General features: G+C 47.9%; 1 protein-coding gene across 3 annotated transcripts in view; it reads right to left on the bottom strand.

Moving 5' to 3' along the window:
* The window catches only part of PTPRA (protein tyrosine phosphatase, receptor type A), a 98,014-nt gene extending 76,508 nt beyond the window's left edge, over positions 1-21,506 (bottom strand). For 2 of the 3 annotated variants that reach the window (XM_046939922.1, XM_015286026.4), the window contains exons 1-2: positions 21,222-21,506; positions 1,303-1,439 (exon numbers count right to left, since the gene is read on the bottom strand). The gene's annotated coding sequence lies outside the window, so the exon portion shown is untranslated. The remainder of the gene's footprint in view (positions 1-1,302; positions 1,440-21,221) is intronic. The other variant, NM_205154.4, reaches the window with a different exon arrangement.
* Positions 21,507-22,970: the final 1,464 nt, after the last annotated feature.

Below are 22,970 nucleotides of genomic sequence, written 5' to 3'. Positions count from 1 at the left end.
CAAAACAGAATGCTTTGTAATCTGAATCAAGGTGCTGTGTGGTGAAACACTAAAAAATAACCCATAAAATGGTGCTATAACACTGCCAGGTGGCAATGGCTATTTCACAGCCCCAGGATGAAAAGCCACTGAGCCCAATGCTTCTCTCCAGTAGCCCATGAGAGTCAAAAAGCCCACAGCATCTGTATGACACAGTAACAGCATCCACTGCTGTGCTTGGTCTAACAGCTCACAGTATCTGCAACAGCAGAACGAGCCCAGTGGGAGCCAAGCAGAACAGAAAATACACGTAGTAAAACAGTACGAAATTCATTTGAGTACATATGCACACACACACACACACACACACACACACACACACACACACACGTAGACCTGGAACATATTGCTAAGCATCCCACAGATTCAAAGAGAAGCATTTAGTCACCCATGAAAGCTATAAGTCACTTCAGTTTGGAACAGAGGTTATCACACCAGGTTTGCAAAAGAATTCAAAGAATTTCTGCATGAAACCATAAATTGGTCAAGTTTGTGAAGCTTGCAGTGTCAACAGGAACCTATGTGAAAGTTTTAAGGAAATACCAAACCACATACACAAACTTCATCTCTAGACAGTGTGAATCTGCAAACATAAAAGCCACAGCAACTAAAAATGCTGTGCAAAAGCCCCATTTATAAAAATCACCAGATTTCAAGCACATCTCAATTTGCTATACAATCCTAGAAGAGCTTCAATCACAAGAACTGCCCACAACCTCCCTGCTGGATGCTGGTTTTTAACTCACTATCACGCTGAGTAACGTTGCTTCTTATTTCATGACCTTCCTTCTTACTCCATGACCCTTCTTTCATCAAAAAGGCTCTGTTCTTTTTTCCTCTCTTCCTCCTTAACAAACCCATTCACACCAGAATTATGCAACATCTGTGCCCAGGTACTTTCAACCTAATGCTGGTTTGTATGACCAAGAAAAAAAAAAAAACAGCCTTATGAAAAACCCTTTTCAAAATAGAGCAAATATTAACATCCAACTGTGTGCAACTTGCAACATGAACTAAAAGTTCCAAAAATGACAGATTCATTCAAGGAAAAGTAAAATACTGGACTCGTGAAGGTTTGCATCAAATCAAAGCCTTAAAAAGCTTAGTTCATCATGACCAAACTTGGGGAAAACGAAGTGGCTGCTGCAAGGCTGTGAGGTGTGAATCCATGAGACTGTTGCAAACTCTGCACCTTCAAAAGGTGATGTGTTACAGCAGCCCCAGCTTCACATTCAAAGCACCACAGTCACGTTCACACTGTACCTTGACAGGGACGTTCATCCAACTGTTCACCTTCTCAGTGCAATGGCCGAAGCTTTTCTACTTGGTATCCAATCAGGACGATGATGGGCAGTACACAATCAATCCTTATTAAGGCTGATGACTATCCTCGATACGCCCTGGAAGAGAGAAACACCTGGTTACTGGCTTGTGCCAAGCCAAGTGAGCCAGCTCTCACAGATCAGCCACTTCAAGCAAATCATTTTTTTTTTAATTGTCCCCAGAGGTTTCAGCTTCATTGTGAATGATGGGGACTGTCTCATACAACAGATCCTGCACGTATAAGAAATAACAAAGTCTTCCTATGGTCTCCAGCTGCACGTTCCAATGGAAGGTGACTTCCAGATTGTCTCTCTCTCTGCTGGCATCCCAGTAGAGATTCCACGATGTTCATGAGTAAGGAAAACTTCTGTGTGTGTTACTTGGAAAAAGAAGTGAAATAACTATCAGCTGCATTAAAAATGCTCACAAATTTGAGGGAAAAAAAAGAGGAAAAGGGTCAAACCCATTGACCAATCTGAAGCTTTTGTATTTATATACTCTCTATTTGAAGGAGTGTAACCAACCACAAGTCATGTACCATGAAGTACCATGATTGTATTTGAATGATGTTGCATCTAAACTGCAGAAAATGAAGCCTGGATTTTAAGAAAACTTTAGTTCTGGTGTAGTTCAACCTTCGAGTTCTGTAAGCTATGAGATCTTACTGTCTAAAATTGTAGCTGAGTGTTTATAACGTATACAAAATATTTAAATTTATTTGCAGCCTTCCAGTATTAATGGCAGTTTATAGTCAGGAGGGAGGCCAACTTTTTATGCCAGCAGGTAGTGATAGGACAAGGAGGAATGATTTTAAACTAAAAAAGGGAGATCTGGGTTAGATGCTAGGAGGAAATGTTTTACTTATAAGGTGGTGACACCCTGGCACTGCTGCCCAGAAAAGTCGTGGGTGTCCCATTCCTGGATGTGCTCAAGGCCATGCTGGATGAGGCTTTGGGCAACCTTGCCCATGGCGGAGGGTTGGGGCTGGATGACAATATTTCAGTCTCTTCCAACCCAAGCCATTCTATCATTCCATGATTCTATGAAATAAATCCATGGAGTTCTAGCACTGCAAACAAAAGGTAACGGACTTACGTTGCACCAGAGGAGGTTCGGGTTGGATATTAGGAAACATTTTTTCTCACAAAGAGCAGTCAGGCACTGGCACAGCTGTCCAGGGAGTGGTGGGGTCACCATCTCTGGGGGTGTTCAAGAACCGTGGAGATGTGGCACTGAGGGATGTGGTCAGTGGGTACAGTGGGATGGGTTGGGCTTGGTGATCTTACATGACTTTATCTTCCAATCTTAATAATTGTGTGATTATATTAACTACATCTGGAGGTACACCATACTGCAGAAGCCAGGGAGAGTAAGAAGAGCTGAAGACCATTTTGGGGTGTAGCCCAATGTTATCCACTGAACTAATAAACTGGGAGCTTAACAAATGAAAAATTAGTCCTGAAGTGCTCTGTTTCACAGACAGAACAACAAAGAACGTACATCACTTGGCCTAATGCTGAAGAAATCTCCAGCCACACCAGATTTTGCATCCCAAACTACTCCACTTAACCCTAAACACAACCTTGTTTTATCTTCTCTAGGCAAGGCAATGTTTGGGAGCAACAGTGGGACGTTCTACTGGGCCAGGCAGCACCTGGGGGAAAAGGAGAGCAACCTCTGAAATACCTGAGTCCTTCTGGAGGGCTGGCACAGAGGAAGGTGCCTTCTGGACTTTTCTCTTCCAGTATGTTTACAGTGAGCACCTTTGCATCCGTGTTTCACATCTCTAATGGTGGACCTAAAGTAGGCTGTGCAATGCAGTATGCATTGGATTCATGAGATTGTGAGTAGTTCGGTCACTGTGATTCTCAGGTGGCAACACAGTGGTACTCTCTGCTGGCACAGCCCCACCTCAGGCACTGTGTGCAGGTTGGGCACCACAGTATATGGGCATCAAACTATTAGAGAGCATCCAAAGGAGGGCTATGGAGAGGGGGAAGGGTCTGTAGGACAAGGCGTGTGAGAGGTGATCTCCAATCTAAGGGAGCAGGCGAGGGGCTCTTCTGGAGCCGTGAGTACTTAGCGAGGAGGGATGAAAACAAAAACAATTCCACTGAGCTGGTGGAAGAGACAAGTGGATTATTCCCTTGGCAACGAGTTTAATGGGACCTGGCTATTTTCTCAGCCATTCAGTTCTACATGCATTCAGTTTCTGTGTGGAGCTCTTCCCAGTTTTAGATTTCGTTTTCAACCAGAGCTCACCACACTTCCCACACACCTTAACACCAAACCACACAAGCTGTGTTGTGATGAGGCCGGGTTGGTCTGAGATAGCTAAAACACCTCTGCTGCTTTTATATTGATTTCATTGTTGTACGATGATTTAAAACGAGAGAAGAAAAAGAGTAACTTTGGGACTGCAAAGAGCAACGGTGCGATTAGAAGGATCAGCCGTGTCTGCAGAGTCTTATTACAAGTAATTTATATGCAAGCAAAAAAATATTCCCTGTTTTCCTAGGAAAATGCCAAATTCCATAGTGATTTACACGCTTTGCAAATCTCATTGACTTCAGAGGGAGCGCCTGCAGTACAAATCACTGGACTGCAGCCTCCCAGCAATGTAGAGTAATCCCCTCGTATTTCACCTTCCACAAATCCTGTCTCCAAACAGGTGTCACCACTAACAACCCGTGTGCCCAGCCCCAGCCCTGCAGCATACAGCCAACTTACCAGACCTCAGCTCCCCTATAACAGAATTGCAGCTGGTGTTTGCTCTACAATGGGACAAAGTGGTCATTTACAACAATAGGGGAAACGTTACACATAGAGAACATAGGGAAGAAGGTGAGAAAAGTACCACTGATTTGAGTATGGGGGAAAAATACCCACACCCTTCCTGAGGTGCTACATGAGACCGGAAACACCGAAGCTTTTTGGAGTGGCTTATTTAAAACAGCTATGGAAAAAGGATCAATGATTGAGCAATTTAACCACGGCATGATAAACTGTTCCCTCAGACCCAAACTGGAAGAGTTTTCCCCCAGTTATAGCCATGGTCCATTAACCCATATTCCCCCCCACACACAAGCCTTAGCTGTTTCACAGATTCTCACGGCTCCAATGTTCTATTTTAAATGGGCAATTTTGACACATTAAAGCTAAGCAGTTACACTTTTATTACGCTATTATACAGCACTGTGGCAGATTTCCCTAAAGAGCTGATGGTAAATCACAGCCCAATTACAGGCGGGTAAACTAATGAGAACAAGAGAGAAATACATGGGGAAAAGTCATGATGGCATCACGGCGAGACCTTACCCATGACACAGGGCTTTGTGGGGCAGCATCCAGCATTCAACGATCCATGAGTTTTCACTATGCTTCTGGACAAGGTTTGATTTTTCAGCCTCCATAGCCCAGAAGTTGCCCCAAACCCATCCTCTGATACAACTGAGGGCATCTGATACAGTTGGTTGAACGCTTCCCACCAACGTCACCTGGCTCAGATGATGGGAGTGACCAGTTTCCCAGTTCAGCCCAGTCAAACTTGGGCTTGGGATAACCCCAACCCATGCACAAGGCTATGAGAGCAGAGGCTCAAGGCCAATGGAGAGGAGCCCACTGGAAGGTCCAGCACTGGGGCACCGTGCTCCTCCCCCCTTTGTTTGTATTAACACAGCTAGGAACATGTTACAGAGGAGGCTTTAAAACCCCCAGAGCTGCCAAAAACGTCAAATTAGATCACAGTCAGAGTTCATAATAAATCTACCCAAGTGAACCGCAGTATTGTTCAGTTGCTTTGCTGGGTGAAACCAAAAGGATGAAAGTAAAGGTCTACCAGCAATTACACCCAAAACGCTTCCTGCCCTTGCACAAACCTCTGTTTTGTTTGGGTTTCAGTGGTAGGTGGGTACACAGACCACAACTTGTGAGAGATAGATTACTGCTGCTAAAGTAGAAGGCTCTGTCCCTCCTTCCACTCTTAACAGAAAGCACTAAAAATGCCATTCTGAAACAGCTTTGCTTATAACCATCCCAGCATTCACAGTGGCGGGTAGAAATTTCAGAAAAAGAAGTTAATTCAAGGCAGCAAGAGAGCAATTATCTGGTCATTTCTTGTTTGTACAGCACTGTATCCAACAAGTTGTGATCGTGAAGTGCTCTGTGATTCAAATTCAGCTGGATTTATGCAGGTACTCATCTCCCTACAGAAGGTTCAACCCATCGTCATATTCTTCAGGGAGACCTAAATCTCCCCGTGTCACAGAGTCACTAAGGTTGGAAAAGGCCTCTAAGATCACCAAGTCCAACTCCAACCCACTCCACCATGCCCACTGACCATGTCCCTCAGTGCCACACCTCCATAGGTCTGGAACACCTCCAGGGACGGTGACCCCACCACCCCCTGGGCAGTCTGTGTCAGTGCACATCTTTTGGAAAAGAGATTTTTCCTCATATCCAACCTGACTTTCCCATGAGACAACTTGAGGCCATCCCCTCTCATCACAGTTAACTGGGAGAATAGACCGACCCCACCAGCACAAATGGATTACTCACAGTCACAAGTTGGAAGCAAAATTAACCCTGGAAAGCCAGTGTGTCCCAGGAGAACAGGTCAGACCCAACTCACTCCTCTGCACAGAGGCTTGGAACCCGCTGGCCTCTCTGCCTCCATCACCATGATAATTATTTTAATTTGCAGCTTCCTGAGTTTGGCAGAGAAAGTCTTAAGAGCCCAATCAAGAACAATTAAATGCAAGAATGAAGCGAAATAAGGCGCCAAAAAGGGCTGATGTCTGCTCCTCTATCCTTAAGTAGGATGACAGATTAAAAGCTCAGTTTATATGCTCCTAAGAAAACCTACAGAGGAAGGCACCATCAGAAAAGAGATCTCAAAAGCCAAGTATACGTGCAGCTAAGCTCTGCAAGAGCCTCAGGATGGAGCCCTGGCTTTGGCTGTCCTCACAAGCTGGGAGAAGCGATGGCTCAGCCATGATCGTTCTGTCCTTTCCGATGCCATGATGCTAAGCAGCCAACCATGCAAGTCCCTACATCACAAAGTACACGGGGTTAATGCACACATCCAGGAAGGAAGTCCTGGGGGTGGTCCTCTTTCTCAGGACTCTTCACAGGTTTCATTTTAGATATTCCTCGGCCCTTGTTATTGCCTAGCACCTTGTTTGCTCATGCTCTGTCTAAGCTGCCAACCACAAATTAAATGCTTCAGTTAAAACTAGACACACGATGCTCATCTTGCACCTTTAATACTTAGTCACTAGAAACCCAACATCTGTTTTGCTTTGAGGCTTTCAACAGTGACTCAATGTTATCTACAGTTTTGGACTGCTGAAGATAAGCGTTCCAGAGGCTTTTCCCTCCCCCTAGCAACAGGGCTGCTTGCTTTCAGATGCAAGAATCAGCCTCAAACACATGTTAGAGGCTAAGTTACTCAAGTCTGAAACAAGCTGATGAGGAAGCATCTGACTCAGTTTTTTCCAGCTGAGGATGGAGCTTGTAAAGGGGACTACAGAGCTCCTGCTCTGTTTACAGTAATCACAATAAATGTGCTGCAATTAAAGTGACTCTGAGCATGAGCCCCCCAGCCTGAAGGCAGTCCCGGAGGGTTAGCTGTGACTTAACCTTTGCTGCCTTCAGGCTCAGCAGATAACGAAGCACCACGCATCTCCACCAGCAGCAAAGCACCTGAGGTGGATGCAGAGCTTTAGAGAAAAAACAAATGATGTGGCAGCAGGAAATATCCCCGCACCCAGGGACCCAATTAACTCACCGATGGAAGCCATCCACATCCTATTAACATGGGAGACACTGTGCAGGCACAAAGGCATGCATGCCTGGGGAAAGGACTTCAAGGGGAACATAAGTTAGAGGTGTGTGCAAGGGAAGAGCCTGGACACAGCCACCCCTTGTCCTGCTGGAAGGGATCTGTGCAGCATCACAGCCAGCTGCCACACCGACCACGGACAGCCACTTCCCTCCCATTTGTCAAGGGCTAATGAGCAGAACCCCCTCTAACCAGCAGGCTGGGAAACAAATCATAGATTCATTACGATTGGGAAAGATCTCTAAGATCATCGTGTGCAATCATCAACCCACCATCATGCCCACTAAACCACGTCCCCAAAGTGTGGGTCTGAAACGTGCTTCCCTCAGCCAGCGTTGGCTTTGTGAGGTTTCAGCAGCTCCCACATTAGATGTGGTCAGGCCACACTCAAAGGGTTTTATGATCCATGTCACCTTCTGCAGGCAGATAAGTGGCACTGCCATTTAGGATGCAGATACCAACCTGTGAACACCTCTGGGTGATGGAGATTCAAAAGGCAGCACTGATCCTCAGCTCCCAGCTGTTCCACATTCAGCAAACTCCTCAAAACTAGTATGCACCTGATGCTGTTAGAATGAGCATGACAGACCAGATCTAAGATACATCAATTCATTTTTAGTATTACAGGGCCAAACATACTGGAGAGAGCCCAGCGTAGGGCCACTGAGGTGCTGCAGGTTCTGGAGCAGCTCTGCTGCAGGGGAGGCTCAGGGGGATCCCACCCAATGGACACAAATCCCTGCAGGGAGGTGCAAGGGGATGGAGCTGGGCTCTACTCAGTGCTGCCCAGGGCCATGCCTAGAGGCACTGGGCACAACCTGGAGCTGTCCACATAAGATTCTAACATGCACAACATCCTACAGCAACTTGCACAGCTAACCCCACTGCATGGAGGTGATGGTGTGTAGGAGAAGATGCTACAGAGACAGCACCATCAGCTCAAGTCTGAAGATGCCTACAACTCAGAGCTCCCCTGAGCTCTCACCCTGGGTTCCAGTGTTCATACACACTGATACAAACAAGCACTGCCATACAAATCTTCCAGACTCAAACTCTGCTCCTCATTAGTACTCGGCGGGCAAAGAAGCAGAAGAACTGGTTTGAAAAGAGGAAAGGAAAGAAAATACAGATGACTCTTGATAACATGTCTAATTAATAAAGCACAAACTCGACAGGCTGGTTTAGTCTGTGCATCCCATCTGCTTTGACTTCAGTCACGATGTTTCCCATATCCACAAGCACCCTTTTCCATACGGATATTTGCGCATGCTGACAAGCTGACGGCGTGCCTTCAGCACCCGGGCACATATGTTCCCCTGTGGCATCACCACAAATCCTTATGTTCTTATAGGAAGAAGGGATGAACAACTGAAGATACCATTGTCCTATGCAAAGGATGGTCCCCCAAAGCCTACAAACACAATATTTCTGAGTTTGCCATAACTCTTAACACAGACAGCTGCTCTCCACGGCCCTAGATAAGTGTTTATCCTCCTGCAGGGCCATAACCTCATAAATGTTGACATTATTTACTCTGTCGCACTTTAACTGACTTTGCAATCAACTCAAATGAAGTGCTGGAGTAAAGGATGATTTATAATGATTTATTTTTGGAGTAGCTGTACCTCCCCATGGTCAGCACTTAGAGTTACAACTCCTGAAGGTCATTTTTAGACAAGGACTTCATCTCTGTGTCTTCCCAGTGCTCCACCTGGAAATGAATGGCAGAGAAGACACAAAGCACGTAGTCCCACCAGTACGAAGCACCCAGACACTCCCATAAACACATGCCCTATGATTTTATGATCCTGTGCCCTCTCAACAAAAAGGAAAAGGTGAGTAACAAAACCGAGGAAGCAGGACACCCCATTGAGGCACAGGTTGGTGGAGGATGCAAGGACAAGATGTGAGATGGAGAACACCAAGCATCAGCAGCAACACAATTAAGCTGCTCTGCAACTTGAAAGGAAATGGAAAAGAGGTCAGGAGGAGGTGCAGTCAGCTTAACATCACGATTACAGCAAGTGTGCTGCGATCCAGGCGTGCCACGAGAAACACACATAAATAAGTTCAGTAAATGGCAAGTACTGTATAAAAGAACCATCCATGCCCCCCCTGAAAAATGGCAAGAGCAAGAAGATTGCCATGTCCCATTCCTACTCGTTGAGAGGTTTTACATCTAGAAGTTCTGAGACTTAGAATCATAGAATGGCTTGGGTTGGAAGGGACCTCAATGATCATCGAGCTCCAATCCCCAACTTAACATTTGCGGATAGCTCACCAAGAGCATAGGGAACAGAAAACTTGCCCCTCAAACTTGTACAGCCTAGCAGAGCACTTTTCCCTCTTTCTCCATAGTTCTGCAAGCTGGAAATACCCACTTCATAACAAGCATTAGGAAAGAGGCAGGGGTAATTTCTATGGTCACTCACAGGCCTCCAGAACAAGACAAAACCATTGACCAATGTTGCTGATAGCTCTGATGTGCTCACAGACAGGCTGAGTCATTTATCCCAGTTAAAAACTCAAATGCCAACACAACTCAGTCTGCTTGAGATGGCAGTTCTTTGGTTTTTCTCAGGTCAGGAAGATGCAGGGCTTCATTGCTACAGGTGGATTTAATGAAAGCAAATCTTTCAGCAATGTTAAAGACTCAAGAGGCAGGGAGGATACAGTTAATGCCAGATAAGCTTCTACTGTATGACAATGCACACAGGTACAAGAGAAGTTTAACCAGAACTGGGTGACTATTCTGTGCTGGTACGGGGGGGGGGCAACCAGGGCAGCAGCCAGTGCTTTGGAATAGGCACAGAAACAAGTTTCCACGGGAGCTTGTTTCTTTAAAGTCAGATGTATTAGATCATCCTGTCCCCTAGAGTATGTTGTTTCCTAATGTTCTGCCCAGACCAATTTCAAATGTCAAAAGTAATGTGGGTTTTTTGCTTTTTTTTTTTTTTTTTGGTTTTGCTTTTTAACTACCTTTCGTCCCTGCAGAGCCTGTCAAGGATGAGAATCTTAAGCTCTGTTCTGTCTTTCACATTAAAAATGCAATTATCAGGGCAGCCTGACTGCACCATCTCCTGTCACATAGATTCTGCAAGAGGCTGGAAGAACAGCTTGCTTTTCAAATGGAGTTAGAAAAATTAATACAAGTCTTTCAGAGCTCAGTGTTCACACGCCAATAAAATGCAGGAAAGGCATGTGCAGCCTCTAGGGAAAAGCATCCCTTACAGAAAGCCATCCATGTGGTCTTAAAAAGCACATGATGCAAGGCCCTTGAGAAGTACTTACCCTGAAATGCTCACTACTTTTAAAACAGACTTCTTCCTCTTGCTTTTCAATCTTCTCATCCAGTTAGTGAAGTAAAATCTTAACTACATGAAGGAGATTTTTAGACTCATGTCCCCTTTGGATGCAGAACTTCTTGCTCAAGTGGATGCAAGAGATGTTTGACTGAGGAAAGTCATGGAACAGAAGATTAAATTTAAAGCAGCTTCAACTCCTCTTCCTGGATACGAAGGCTGTAAGCATCTTGCAAGATTTAGCTCTTGGATAACCATAAGTGCAAATTACCACAACAAGCTGGAAACATCTGGATCTAAACAGTTAAACAAGACAGCATTGTTGGGTCACATCTGGTTTCCACATTTTCTACCAAAAGGACAGAAAGTCAGGCAGTCGGGGCACCCATCAGGGTCACGTTCTGCTGCAGCTCACTCAGAGTCCCTTCACACTGGATATCCAAAGACCAAAGGACGCAACCAGGAGAGCTCCCTTCCCCATCTCCCCATGCCCAGGCTGTCCCACCCTGTGCCAGATGTGGTCCAACACGTTCAGGTTGGATGGAACAATAAAGCAATCTTTCCAAACCAAGAATGCCTCAATCTTACTCCAGCTCACCTCTGCCACGTGACAGCTTATCAGCTCTTTACACACCTTAATTTCCTCTTGACAGTAGTGCAATAGCACTGCCTGCTCCCCTGAGAACTAATGAAGCAGAGATGGTGTGCCTGAACTCCACTAAGCCCCTTCTCCATTTCAAAAGAGGAGAACACCTGACTCTGATGAGACAGGGCTTGATCCCCAGTTATTAAGAAGAAAGTGCAAATGTTAAGCACAAATATCAACGGTGAAATAGGCTCAGCTGGTGGCAAGAGGAGGTCATAGCACAGGAGTAAATCACTGAAATCAGCCACGTCTGGCCTTCAAGGATGACAAGGTTTAGCATCTTATTATTAATAATGAATCCTCCGCAGTATGTTGTCTGCTAGGAAAAAAAAAGGAGAAGTGTTGCTTTTTCAGCTGCCCATTATACAAATGGAACTGAATGAGCCCCACTTCAGAATAAGTAAATCTCTTTCATATCAAGCATTAGGCGGCTCAAGTGGGAAGCAGCAGCGTCGTTAAGCATTAGACATCTTCTCCAAGGAAGAGATGTGAGGCTTAGTGTATTTCAAAAGCCAGCACTCCAGCAACCAGGGAAGCACAAATTCATTTCTAATTTCGCATCTTTCCCTCCCCAGACAGCAAGCAGACTGGTATGACCCAGCAAGAATACTCACTGCAGCACCTTCCTGGGCACAAAAGCCTGTAAACAAGGCAGGCATCAATAAATGGGAGCACAATGGCAAGGGCAGGAGAGTTCATGGAAGAGAGCTCAAAGAAGGGAATATTAAGGATTTTCAGCTCTTCTGTTTGACATCAGGGAAGACTTGACAACTAGGCACCTTTGCTCTTGAAGGTGCTAAGAAACAACACTGCTCAGAGGAAAACTGCAAGTAGAAGAATTAAGTGAGCAAGTGCTCAACACAAGCGTGATGTTTGTGAACACAATTTATGGAATAGGTTCTTGAAAGTAAAGGAGAATGGACAAAGAAAGGGCCAGATGGGTACTGCCAAACTTTCTGTCTGTAAGTACCTCATTACAAGATCATCTTTTGGCTCTTGGCCATGGACACATGCTCAAGAACTTAATGGAGAGGCAGGATCCAAGAACAGCTCAGAGCCGGAAGGTAAAAATGGATGAATATGGATCCACAGCATCTTCAGTGGTCCCATTTGCAAACCTGGAGTTCAAGACACGGTGAGGAGAAAGGGTTTGGCAGCTGGAGCAAAGAGGGAAGGAGACGATCCAAAACCAGGAATTTCTAAGCTAGGTCCAAATTAGGACAGACCAAACCAGCGCTCAGAAATGCATTCAAGTGGCTCTTTTCTTCTCTTCCATGCCATTGCTTTCCGATTTTCACCAGGCCTCTCCCTTCTGCCAAATGCTTCTACAGACAGGATCAGCACAGAGATGGTGTTTGGTGTCATGTCCAGCACACAAGCAACTTTGAGAATGTTCAAAGGGAGAATGCAGTTCAGATAGTTCAAATTCTTCATAAGCTTTGGAACATTTAATTCAGTGTACTGCTTTCTTCAAAGCAGTGCTAGGTCCCAGCTTACAAAAACAGTTGAAGTACAGCTATCAGCAATGAGAAAATTGATTCCAATGTAACACCCAACACTAGAGTCTGATGAGGTCATTTGTAACCGCACATGAAATGACAACAGAAAAACCAGGGCTGTAGGGTAAGCATGAGAGCTGGCAGAAGAACGCTGAAGAGCTCTGAAAGGTCCCCAAAAGACTCATTAGACAGGTACCTGAAAAACCATCTTACCTTGGACAAAAGGAATTGATGGGCAGCTCTTAGAATGGAGAGATACGAGTTGGCAGTCTAAGCCCAAGTGACGAGCATGTGTTGCAGTCTGAGGAAGACAACCTGTTCCAATGCTTCACCACCCTTATCTAAAAAAACTTTTTTCTTATATCCAATCTAAATCTCCCCTCTTTTAGTCTGAAACCGTGCCCCTATTCTCCAACTCACACAAAGCAATTGCCCAGCCTGTTTCTCTGGAATCACACAAGTTCTGGCATGCTGTCAGCACTACCCGCATCCCAAGGATGGCAGCCAGTCCATAGGATCAAAGGACAGGGGAAAAACCTCTTAATGTTGTCACAGCCAAAGCGCATCTTCCTGGGAGGAAGATTTGTGATTCTGTGGGTTCGTGCCATTGGAGATGCTGGAGAAGGGAGATAAAGAGGCAAGAATGCTCCAGTCCTGTTATTTCAGACAAAGCTCAATGGGGAGCAGCTCCCGTTCCTTCAGCAGGCTGGACAGCTCATAGAATCACAGAATGGTTTGGGTTGAAAAGGACCACAATGATCATCTAGTTTCAACCCCCCCTGCTATGTGCAGGGTCTCTGGGGACAGCTTCAGTGAGGGTGCTAACAGAGGCTGAAGTGACATGGGCAGTGTCACCTGTAGGATGGAACCGAGCACAGCCACCACTGGCATGGCGCAGTTACCCTGAGAAGATCTTTCTATGTTGGATGCAAATGGGGAAAAGACCTCCATGTATCAATTAAAGCTGATTCTTGGGTAATGTCCATGTTTTTCATTAATTACTTGCAGTTCTGAAGCTGCATTACCTTAAAGAAACAGCAGAGCAAGCAAATTTCCAATACAAAATATAACGAGGCTATCTCAGTGGTCCAGCAATACATTTCCAATACAAGAGGATGGCATTTTGGCTGACAAGATTCCACCAACCAGCTCCATTAAATCTGTTCTACATCGTGTTCCTTGACCAGCTGGGCTGCATTAAGTTCCCAGTACACACAGCACAGCATACCTCATGTCAGCAATTGTTGGGGGAGCTGCACTGCATAGCACATTAACAAAGCAACCTGAAATTCTATAAAACCTGATTTTAAGGATTCTCTCCCAAAGTGAATCAAACCATCAAAAGGTGAGAACCAAACTGTTCCAAATCCACTCTTTGAAACAATAAACTCATTCCAAGCAGCTCAAGATCAAGCTGAGGTATATCCCTTCAGAGGAGCTCTCTGCTTTTTAACCTTAGCCGTAGATTCCTGCACAAAGAGAGCACCATGTAGGATTATTAACCATTTCTTGACACCTTCCAACCATAGTAATACACTCTTTGAACCAGGATGGAAAGCATTCATGCAGCCATCAAGTTTATCAGCCTCCAACCAAATAGGGGATGGTGAGGCCCTGGCACAGGCTGCCCAGTGAAGCGGTGGATGCCCCATCCTTGAAGGTGTTCAAGACCAGGTTGGGTGGAGCCCTGGGCAGCCTGATCTGGTGGTTGGCAGCCCTGTCCACAGCAGGATGGTTAGAACTAGATGACTTCTGTGATCCCTTCCAAGCTAAGTCATCCTATGATTCTACAGGACAGCTATGCTGCTTCAACAACCAGAGAGACGAGCAGGAGGAGATGCTCTTAGAGATTGGGCTGTGTGGGCAAACAAGGCTGCAAGCTGCCCATCCCATACCTCCCTCAGCCATGCTGTAAGACATGAGGCAGGATGGTCTTCCTTTTCTTGTACATGTCTGCAGAGAGCAGAGATTCATCCCAAACTGCCCACGTATGTCAGCCAGCCATAGTGGCTGTGTCAGAAAAAAAATACCTGCATGTAGCTACTGTAGACAAAGCCAGCTATGAAAACAATGCTAGATGAGTTGGTTTAACATCTGTATGAACAAGCAGTGCTGCGTAAAGGGTTTTTTCATAACACCACAGGAATTGTGTACTGCCTACCCTAGAGGAGTTTGTTACCCTGCGCAGAGTCCAGCAAAGAACTAAAATCACACATCACACAGCAATCTACACACAAAAACGTACCTCCTAAGGTTAAACCAATGGAAAAACCAACAGGAATACACAGATCCACTGTCCTATAGAAGGATGCTGGAAGTCTGAGAGGATCAAAATCAGAATGCAGTAAAACTATGCACAAAACTTCAAAGTAAAACAATGCAGAATGTGAAAACAGTCTTCCCATTTCTCTCCTACATAACCTTAGGAAATAATTTAACCTCAGAAACCAAAGCTCATCAACTGTTTTCCAGCTACTGGTGCCTAAAAACAAGCCCCCACCACTGAGCCAAGGCTCCTGCCTCATTCCCAACCTGCCATCTGAATGAAAATGCAAATTCTACACGGCGACTGGGATTAAAAACATCTCTCTGTCTGTAACTAAATAGGTTTAACGTCCCCTCAAGAGAAAATCTTGAGGATTATCCGTGCTTTCCAATATATTATTCATTCCCAACTCATTTCTATTCGTCTCGCATTCATCATTCAGGCTTGGTGTTTGTAGTGTTAGCACCTTCCAGGAGGTGGATGCAAAGTTGCAGCGGGGACATTACTTGGGTATGTCACTCCTTCCTCTACCTTCTCCACAGATCTAGGGCTGAGTAAACTGAAAACCTTCCCCACTTCTCCTTGGGTCACATCATCAGTTATCACAATATTGCTTATCAGAAAGCCCACAAAGACAAGATTGCTGTTTCAGAGGGTGAGCTAAGAGATGCCTGGCAACGTGCAAGCCATTGCTGTGATTAATAGCAGGACTTCAGGCTAGTGTAATGCATGTCGAGGCCAGGAACAGATTTCCTGGCTGCAGAAAGCTCTCTAACATGAACTATGACGTAATTTACTAACACAAATTAGTAATAGCACCCCTCAGCCAGCTGCAATTTGTGAATGAAGTGTTTGAAATTCCCAGAATACAAATCAAGACACTGACTCTGAACAGCAGGATCTCAAGCAAGGGATGGACCCCACACAAACCCAGAGGATCCCTTTGCAAGCACTGTAAGGCTCATCACACAGCCCCATCACGGAACTGCAGCTGTTATCAGTGTTCCTAAAGGCAGCAATATCCCCAAAAGCCCCAAAGCTACCCACATTCCTTCCAGCCCAGCCCATACACATCACCACTGATCACTGCTTTTCCCACAAAGGTAAAGACGAGACTGGGTACATACACCAGGTTGCATGCTGCAAAGAGCAAAGAAAGAAGAAAAACTGGATGCTGGGGATGCTTGATACAAGTCTAGGGAACCCTCTCCACATTACCTGTAGTCAGGAAACCCCAATTTCTTGCACAAGCACTCACTGAGGGCGGGCATATGGGCAAAACCCCAGAGACCTCTGACCTCTTGCAGCTGAGCCACATGCCCCAGGAACCTCAGCTGGCCCCAGGGCAAGGTCACTGCCGGTGGGGTGGAGACCAGACTGAGCTAAACCCCTGGGCTTGAGATCATCCCGACAGTCTTGACTCTGAGAGACTGTTTCGAAACAGCAGGCGTGATATGGGAAGGCAGCCACCAAAAAGAGGAGGCACTCTCAGCTGCAGCACAACCCAGTGCTGATTGATTCACTGCTCATACCTGGACCAAGGCTTCCTGTCACCTATTACTTCACGTGGATACACAGAGCGCACAAGCTTGAACATGTCAAATTCTCCTTTTGAGACTGGTGTGCTGCCACAGCTCCTCGACACCTCTCCAATCTGGCCTCCAAGGTAAATCGATAAGAGGGTGTTAGAGTGGCAAATGTTTCAGACCCCCAAGTTATGGACATGGGTCTTAACGCTACTCAGTACCCATTCAAACTAAAAGATGGAAATTTAAATTAGATGTTAGGGGGAAATATTTCACTCAGAGGACAGTCAGGCCCTGGCACTGCTGCCCAGACAGCTGTAGGTGCCCCATCCCTGGAGATGCCCAAGGCTGTGGATCTCGTGGGGGGCAACCAGCCCATAGCAGGGGTTGGGTGGGCTTTAAAGTGCCTTCCAACCCAACCATACTGTGGTTCTGTGATTTCAGTTGCAGCACATCCCATGTCTACTGGGGTTCTTAGGCACCTCCCATTCCAACCAGAGAAGCAGGATGAGGCTCTGCACTCACTACCTGCAGTGGGAACAATGAACCTACCAGCACAGAGTGGTGTTATTCATCTTGTGCTTCGTGGGTCAACACAGTAGAAACCAGGAAGGATGCCTGCACCTCCCTTGTCAAACACAGGCAAATTTCAGGGGAAGGAATTTGGCAAGCAAAAGAAAAGAGATCAGGGCTGTCTAACCAGAAGACACAGGAACGTGGTTCTCCCTCCCCACATATGCCCTCAGCTCCACCTCCTGCTCCCTCCCACCTGCAGTGTTTGCCTTTGGTCTTACATACAGGATCTAATTTTGCTTTAGAGTTGCAGGAGATGGCGTGGTACAACCTGACTCATGCAGGAGGCAGAGGTTATGCTCTCGTCAACGCTTCTGAAGCTGCAGAACACTTGTGTTCCATCTCGGGCCCAAATTAACATTAATTACAGTGCACAAAATGGAGCTGCTTCAACAGGAGGAAATTAGGACAACAAATTATCCTGGAATAGAAAGGACTTGATGCTTAAGGAAGCAATCTGTCTGCACACAGAATAAAAAGGGCATTCCAGCCAGACAGGGTGGAAACAAGCTGTCCCAACCACCCCTTTTAGCAGGTGGCCAACCTCAGTGTTTGTTACAGTAACCACCGGGGCTTCCTACACTGACACCCAACCCACCCACACTCGCTATTTTCGAGTTTTGCTATCAAAACTGCAGCCACAGTAAACACAGAGGTCTCCTATGTGTAACGAGGGCAGAAGCAGAGCTGATGGCCACTGATCACAGCTTTAGGTCAGGGCAGGGATTACAGGCCATCCTCGCCACGTGGGTTTCTGTGATCACGCTCTGGTTGCTGCCACAGCTCCAAAGCCACAAACGCAGCTCATTCATTCACAGCCAGCTCTCGGTGCTCAACATAAACACAGACTGTGCCGCAGCAAAACCGGCACGCTGCTCAGCACACACCAGCAAGCAGGCATGCCTCCAGAGACAGGCACAGATTTGGAGTTGCCCACACTGGGCTTAGCACCATCAGCACCACTGTGATTGCTCTGACACGTGGCCACGTTCCCAAGCGGGGTGCGCAGTCACAACGACCCCATCCAGTGCTACAGAAGTGAAGCAGAGCAGCTGGGAACCTGTATGGAGGAAAAGGATCTGTTGGTGCTGATGCTGAGCATGATGAGCCAGCAGTGTGCTCAGGTGGCCAAGAAGGCCGATGGCATCCTGGCTTGGACAAGAGGTAATGGCCTAAAGTTGCAACACGGGAGGTTCAGGCTGGGTATTAGGAAATATTTCTGCTCCTAAAGAGTGGTGATGCAGTGGCACAGCTGCCCAGGGAGGTGGAGGGGTCACCATCCCTGGAGGTGTTCACGAATCATGGAGATGTGACACAGTCAGTGGGCATGGTGGGGATGGGTTGGGGATGATGATCTTGGAGGTCTTTTCTGACCTTAAGGATTCTGTGCTTCTTCAGCAAACCAGAGAGGCAGTCCCACTGCAGCTGGGCTACAAAGCACCAAAAAATACCCTGCTGCCAAAAATAAATATCTAACCAAACAACCCATATGATATTCAGTATGGGACATACTGTCTTCACCAAGGCATCCAGGAGCACACTGGGTGCACAGGTGAAATGCAAGGTGTCTGAGAGAGACCTCATTGTGGCCTTCCAGTACTTAAAGGGAGCATATAAACAGGAGGGGAAACGGCTGTTTACGAGGGTTGATAGTGATAGGACAAGAGGGAATGGTTTTAAACTGAGACGGGAGAGGTTTAGATTAGATATGAGAAGGAAGTTTTTCATTCAGAGGGTGGTGACGCACTGAACATGTTGCCCAAGGAGGCTGTGGATGCCCCATCCCTGGAGGCATTCAAGGCCAGGCTGGATGTGGCTCTGGGCAGCCTGGTCTGGTGATTGGCAACCCTGCACATAGCAGGGGGGTTGGAACTAGATGATCATTGTGGTCCTTTTCAACCCAGGCCATTCTATGATTCTGTGAAAGAAGCTGCCCAGGGAATAATAAGGATGCGCAACCTCGAGAGTGATGGCTGAGCAGATGTGTGACACAGCACATGCTGTGTCTCAAAAGAGGGTTTTCAGTGGCTTTATTGCAAGGAAAAGACTTGGAAAGACAGCCATTCTCTGTCAGAGAAATAGAAAGCACAGCTGGTTCAGACCAGGCGCTTGCAATACCTGGGAGCAGCTGTTCCTGAGGAAGATGCAAGAAATCACTCCAGACAGCCAGAGAACCGTTTACTTATCAGGAAATCTCTTCCTAATCCCTGCATAAAGTGATTAAACACAATGGCACATACCCCATATATTAAATATTAATCCTTCCTAATGTGGCTGCCGATGTTCTGGTTATCCAGCTCAGGTATGGAATGCTCACAGCATGCAATCCCCTTTCCATCCCTAACCACATAAATCCAACACACAAACCCCAGCGTAAGGCAGCAGAAATATTTTGTGACCCAATTAGAGAACAAGGCTGGTATCTGGTGATATTCCCTGAGCCTCGCAATGAAATGGGATGGCCCCAAAAACAGCCTGGCAGCAGGGAAGGAGTTAAGAGCAGAGAGATGAATCAGCCCCCTGCCATAAACACAGACATTTCCTACCTCTTAGCTCTAGTGCTTCTTCCTGTCCGCAGGCTTCCGAGATGCTTGTGTACCTGGTCACATTCAAATGATTTCCACCGCAACAGGAAAGAGAGGCATTTGGCTTATTTTAAGAGGAAAACCCGATTTGTGAATGAGACCAGAAAATGGCCATAAAGGCCAACCTCCCTCCCATCCAGCACCAACACGGAGGTGTCAGCCAGGAGCTGGTGCATCTGCTTTACTAACTGCGGCTCTGCCGAAGCATACAGGCACTGCGTTCTGGCCAGAAAGCATGAACAAAGTGTTACCATGGGGAGAAAAATAGAAAAATAAAGGTATTCTGCCCAGCACTGCATTGAATTGTAGCGATTCCATAGTGACTCCGTGGGGTTTCAAACCTATCTGGGAGACGAGCAGCATACAAAACCCTGCAGCTCCCACGCACGCTGCACAGCCATCGCCCAACACTTTGCATGCAAAGCAAAGTGGCTGACATAGCTCACTCCATGCACACCGTCCTGCTGACCTGGGATCCCCCTTCTGCTGCAGAGCTAAGCCCCCAAAATCCCCCAGCAAAGAGGGTCTGAGAGGAACAGACAGCAGAGACATGGAGAGAAGGATTTCAGGACGCTCTTCCATGAGGATGTTAACGTTGGACATGACCCAACAGCACGGAGCTGCACAAAGCATCAGTTATGTGAGGGTGACATTTCAGAAAAGCAGAGCCATGTATCCTATTAGCTCGAAAACAATACAGGCAGATCAATGCCAGGACAGCGGTGTCCCTGGAAACATCTCTTTTCTCTAACTAACACCGAGCAGAAGCTCTGGAACACCCCCCAGAACCTCCCCCAGGATACCCTCACCTCAAAGGACAGAGCACAGCAACGCCCATTTCTTTTCCAGCCGGTCTAGAAAGCAAATCCCCAAACCTTTCCAGGGCACACAGCGAGTTTCCCACCAGCCACGGGCACAGAGAGGATGAGTAATATTTGAGCTGCACAGAGAGCACTCTGCAAACGCCCCGAGTAAATTCCTGAGGCTCTCAGAACCCCATCCCTCCTCCTTACGAAATGGCCCAGCTGGAACCTCGCAGCTCTCATTTTCCCTCATACAGACACAGGGCTGGGATGCCCTCGGATCTCAGCATTGCTCCGTATTTAGCGGGAGGAAAAGACATCGATGATAATAATTAAAAAGCCTGCCTTCCTTCTTGTTACGTTCTCCGTTCTCGATGGCATCGGAGGGGAGAGATGAGCAAAGATTGGCCGGGAGGAGAGCAACAGAGTGGCCCTCCCGTAGGGTCACGAAGGTTGGGACGGAGCTCTCCCATCACTGGACCCAACCACTGCACCATCCGCCCCTCTTCTCCAACACCTCCGGGGACGCTCACTGCCTCCCTGGGCAGCCCATTCCAATGCATCACAGCCCTTCTGGAGGAGAAACGATCCCCACAACCCAACCCGACCCAACCCCCAAATGCCCAACTTAAGGCTGTCGCCTCTCGACTTATCGCTACCGACCCCCCCTCACCCCCCCCCTCAAAAAAAAAGTTTGGGGCTCCCTTTAAGCGAGCCCAGGACCCCGGAACGATGAGGCCGAGGTCCACCACAGCCACGGAAGGAGGGAAAAAGGACCCTCTCGTGGAACATCCCCCCCCCCCCGGCTGCCGCTCACCTGCGGGCGCGGGGCCGGGCCCGCTGCTCTCTCCCTCTCTCCCCGCCTCTCTCGCCGCCGCCCAACGGCTCCGCTGCGAGGCCGCGACGGCCGGGAGCATGGACGGAGGGAATGGACGCGGCCGCGGGGGTTGGGGGGGGGCCCGGCGCTGTCCACCGCCGCCTCTCAGCACCCCGCCGCGGGGCTGCCGGCCCTCAGCGGCGCCCCCGCTGCCGCCCGCCCGCTCCCGCTCCCACCGCCGCCGCCATGGTGCGGCTCCATGCAGGGCGCGCACCGCTGACAGGGGCGGGCCGGGCCGAGGGGCGGGAACACTGAGGGCGGGGCTATGAGGCAGAGGGCGGCACTAACGGGCGGGACCAATGGGCGGGACTAATGGGCAGAACAGAAGGGCGGGACCAATGGGCGGGACCGATGGGCGGGACCGATGGGAGGGATCACTAGGCAGGACCAATAGGAGAGATCGGTGGGTGGGACCAATGGGCAGGGCCAATAGGATGGACCAATGGCGGGGATATATCCGGTAGTGGGCGGAACTACGGGGCGGGGCGAGGTTCCGGTAGGCGCTCCGGGGTACTCTCGTAGCGCAGGGATTCTTTTCCCCGCTTAATTTGGGAGGTTCCAAGTGCTGAAAGCACGGCTTGCAGCGAGCCCACCTGGGGATAGGGCTCCAGCTCACACCGAAAGCTGGAGGAAGGATGAGAATGCGTAATTAATATGACAGAACCATAGAATGGTTTGAATTGGAGGGGACCCTTCAGGGCCATCTGGTCCCACTCCCTGCACTGAACGGGGACACCCACAGCTCCATCAGTGCTCACAGCCTCATCCAGCCCGACCGTGGGTGTCTGCAGGGATGGGGCACCTAACCACCCCTCTGGGCAACCCGTGCCACTGCTTTGCTACCCTTCCTGTAAAAAACATTTTCCTCATATCCAACCTAAACGTCCCCTCTTTTAGATAGAAGCCATTTCCCCACGTCTTACCACAACAGACCGTGCTAAAGAGTCTGCCACCTTCCTTCTCATAGCCCCACCCTCATGGCACGGGGATATTAAAGGATCACGGGGGTTGGAAGGGACCTCTGGAGATCCAACCTTTTGCTAAAGCAGTTTCCCTATAGCAGGTCGCGTACGAAAGCATCCAGATGGATTTAGGAATAACCCCGGAGGGAGAGAATCCATCCCTCATGTTCGTATTCGTATCACGCTGCTGCCATCTGCCGGCTTCTGCATGGGGATGTGAACAGCTCTCCTTGCTCAAAGTCACGGCTTGCGGCAAAAAAAGTGTGATTCTGGATTTTTGTGATTATTTGTTGCTGTTGTTGACACGGTGGAAGGAAGGGATGCCATTCAGAGGGACCTCAACAGACTCGAAAGGTGGGCCCGGGTGAATCTAATGAGGTTCAACACAGCAACGTGCAAGGTTTTGCACTTGGGCCGGAGGAATCCCAGGCATATGTACAGACTGGAAGGAGCAGTCCTTGAGAGCAGCCCTGCAGAGAAGGACCTGGGGGTCCTGGTGGATGAAAAACTGAATGAGCCAGCAGTGTGCTCTTGCAGCTCGGAAAGCAAATGGTATCCTGGGCTCCATCATGAGAGGGGTGGCCAGCAGGGACAGGGAGGTGATTTCCCTCTCTACTCTGCCCTTGTGAGGCCCCATCTGGAGTACTGCGTCCAAGTCTTGGGGCTCCCAATACAAGAAAGACAGGGAGCTGTTGGAGAGGGTCCAGAGGAGGGCCACAGAGATGAT

Source organism: Gallus gallus, chromosome 4, assembly GCF_016699485.2.
Source record: "Gallus gallus isolate bGalGal1 chromosome 4, bGalGal1.mat.broiler.GRCg7b, whole genome shotgun sequence".
Lineage (NCBI taxonomy): Eukaryota > Metazoa > Chordata > Aves > Galliformes > Phasianidae > Gallus > Gallus gallus.
This window is presented reverse-complemented; position numbering and strand designations above follow the sequence as displayed.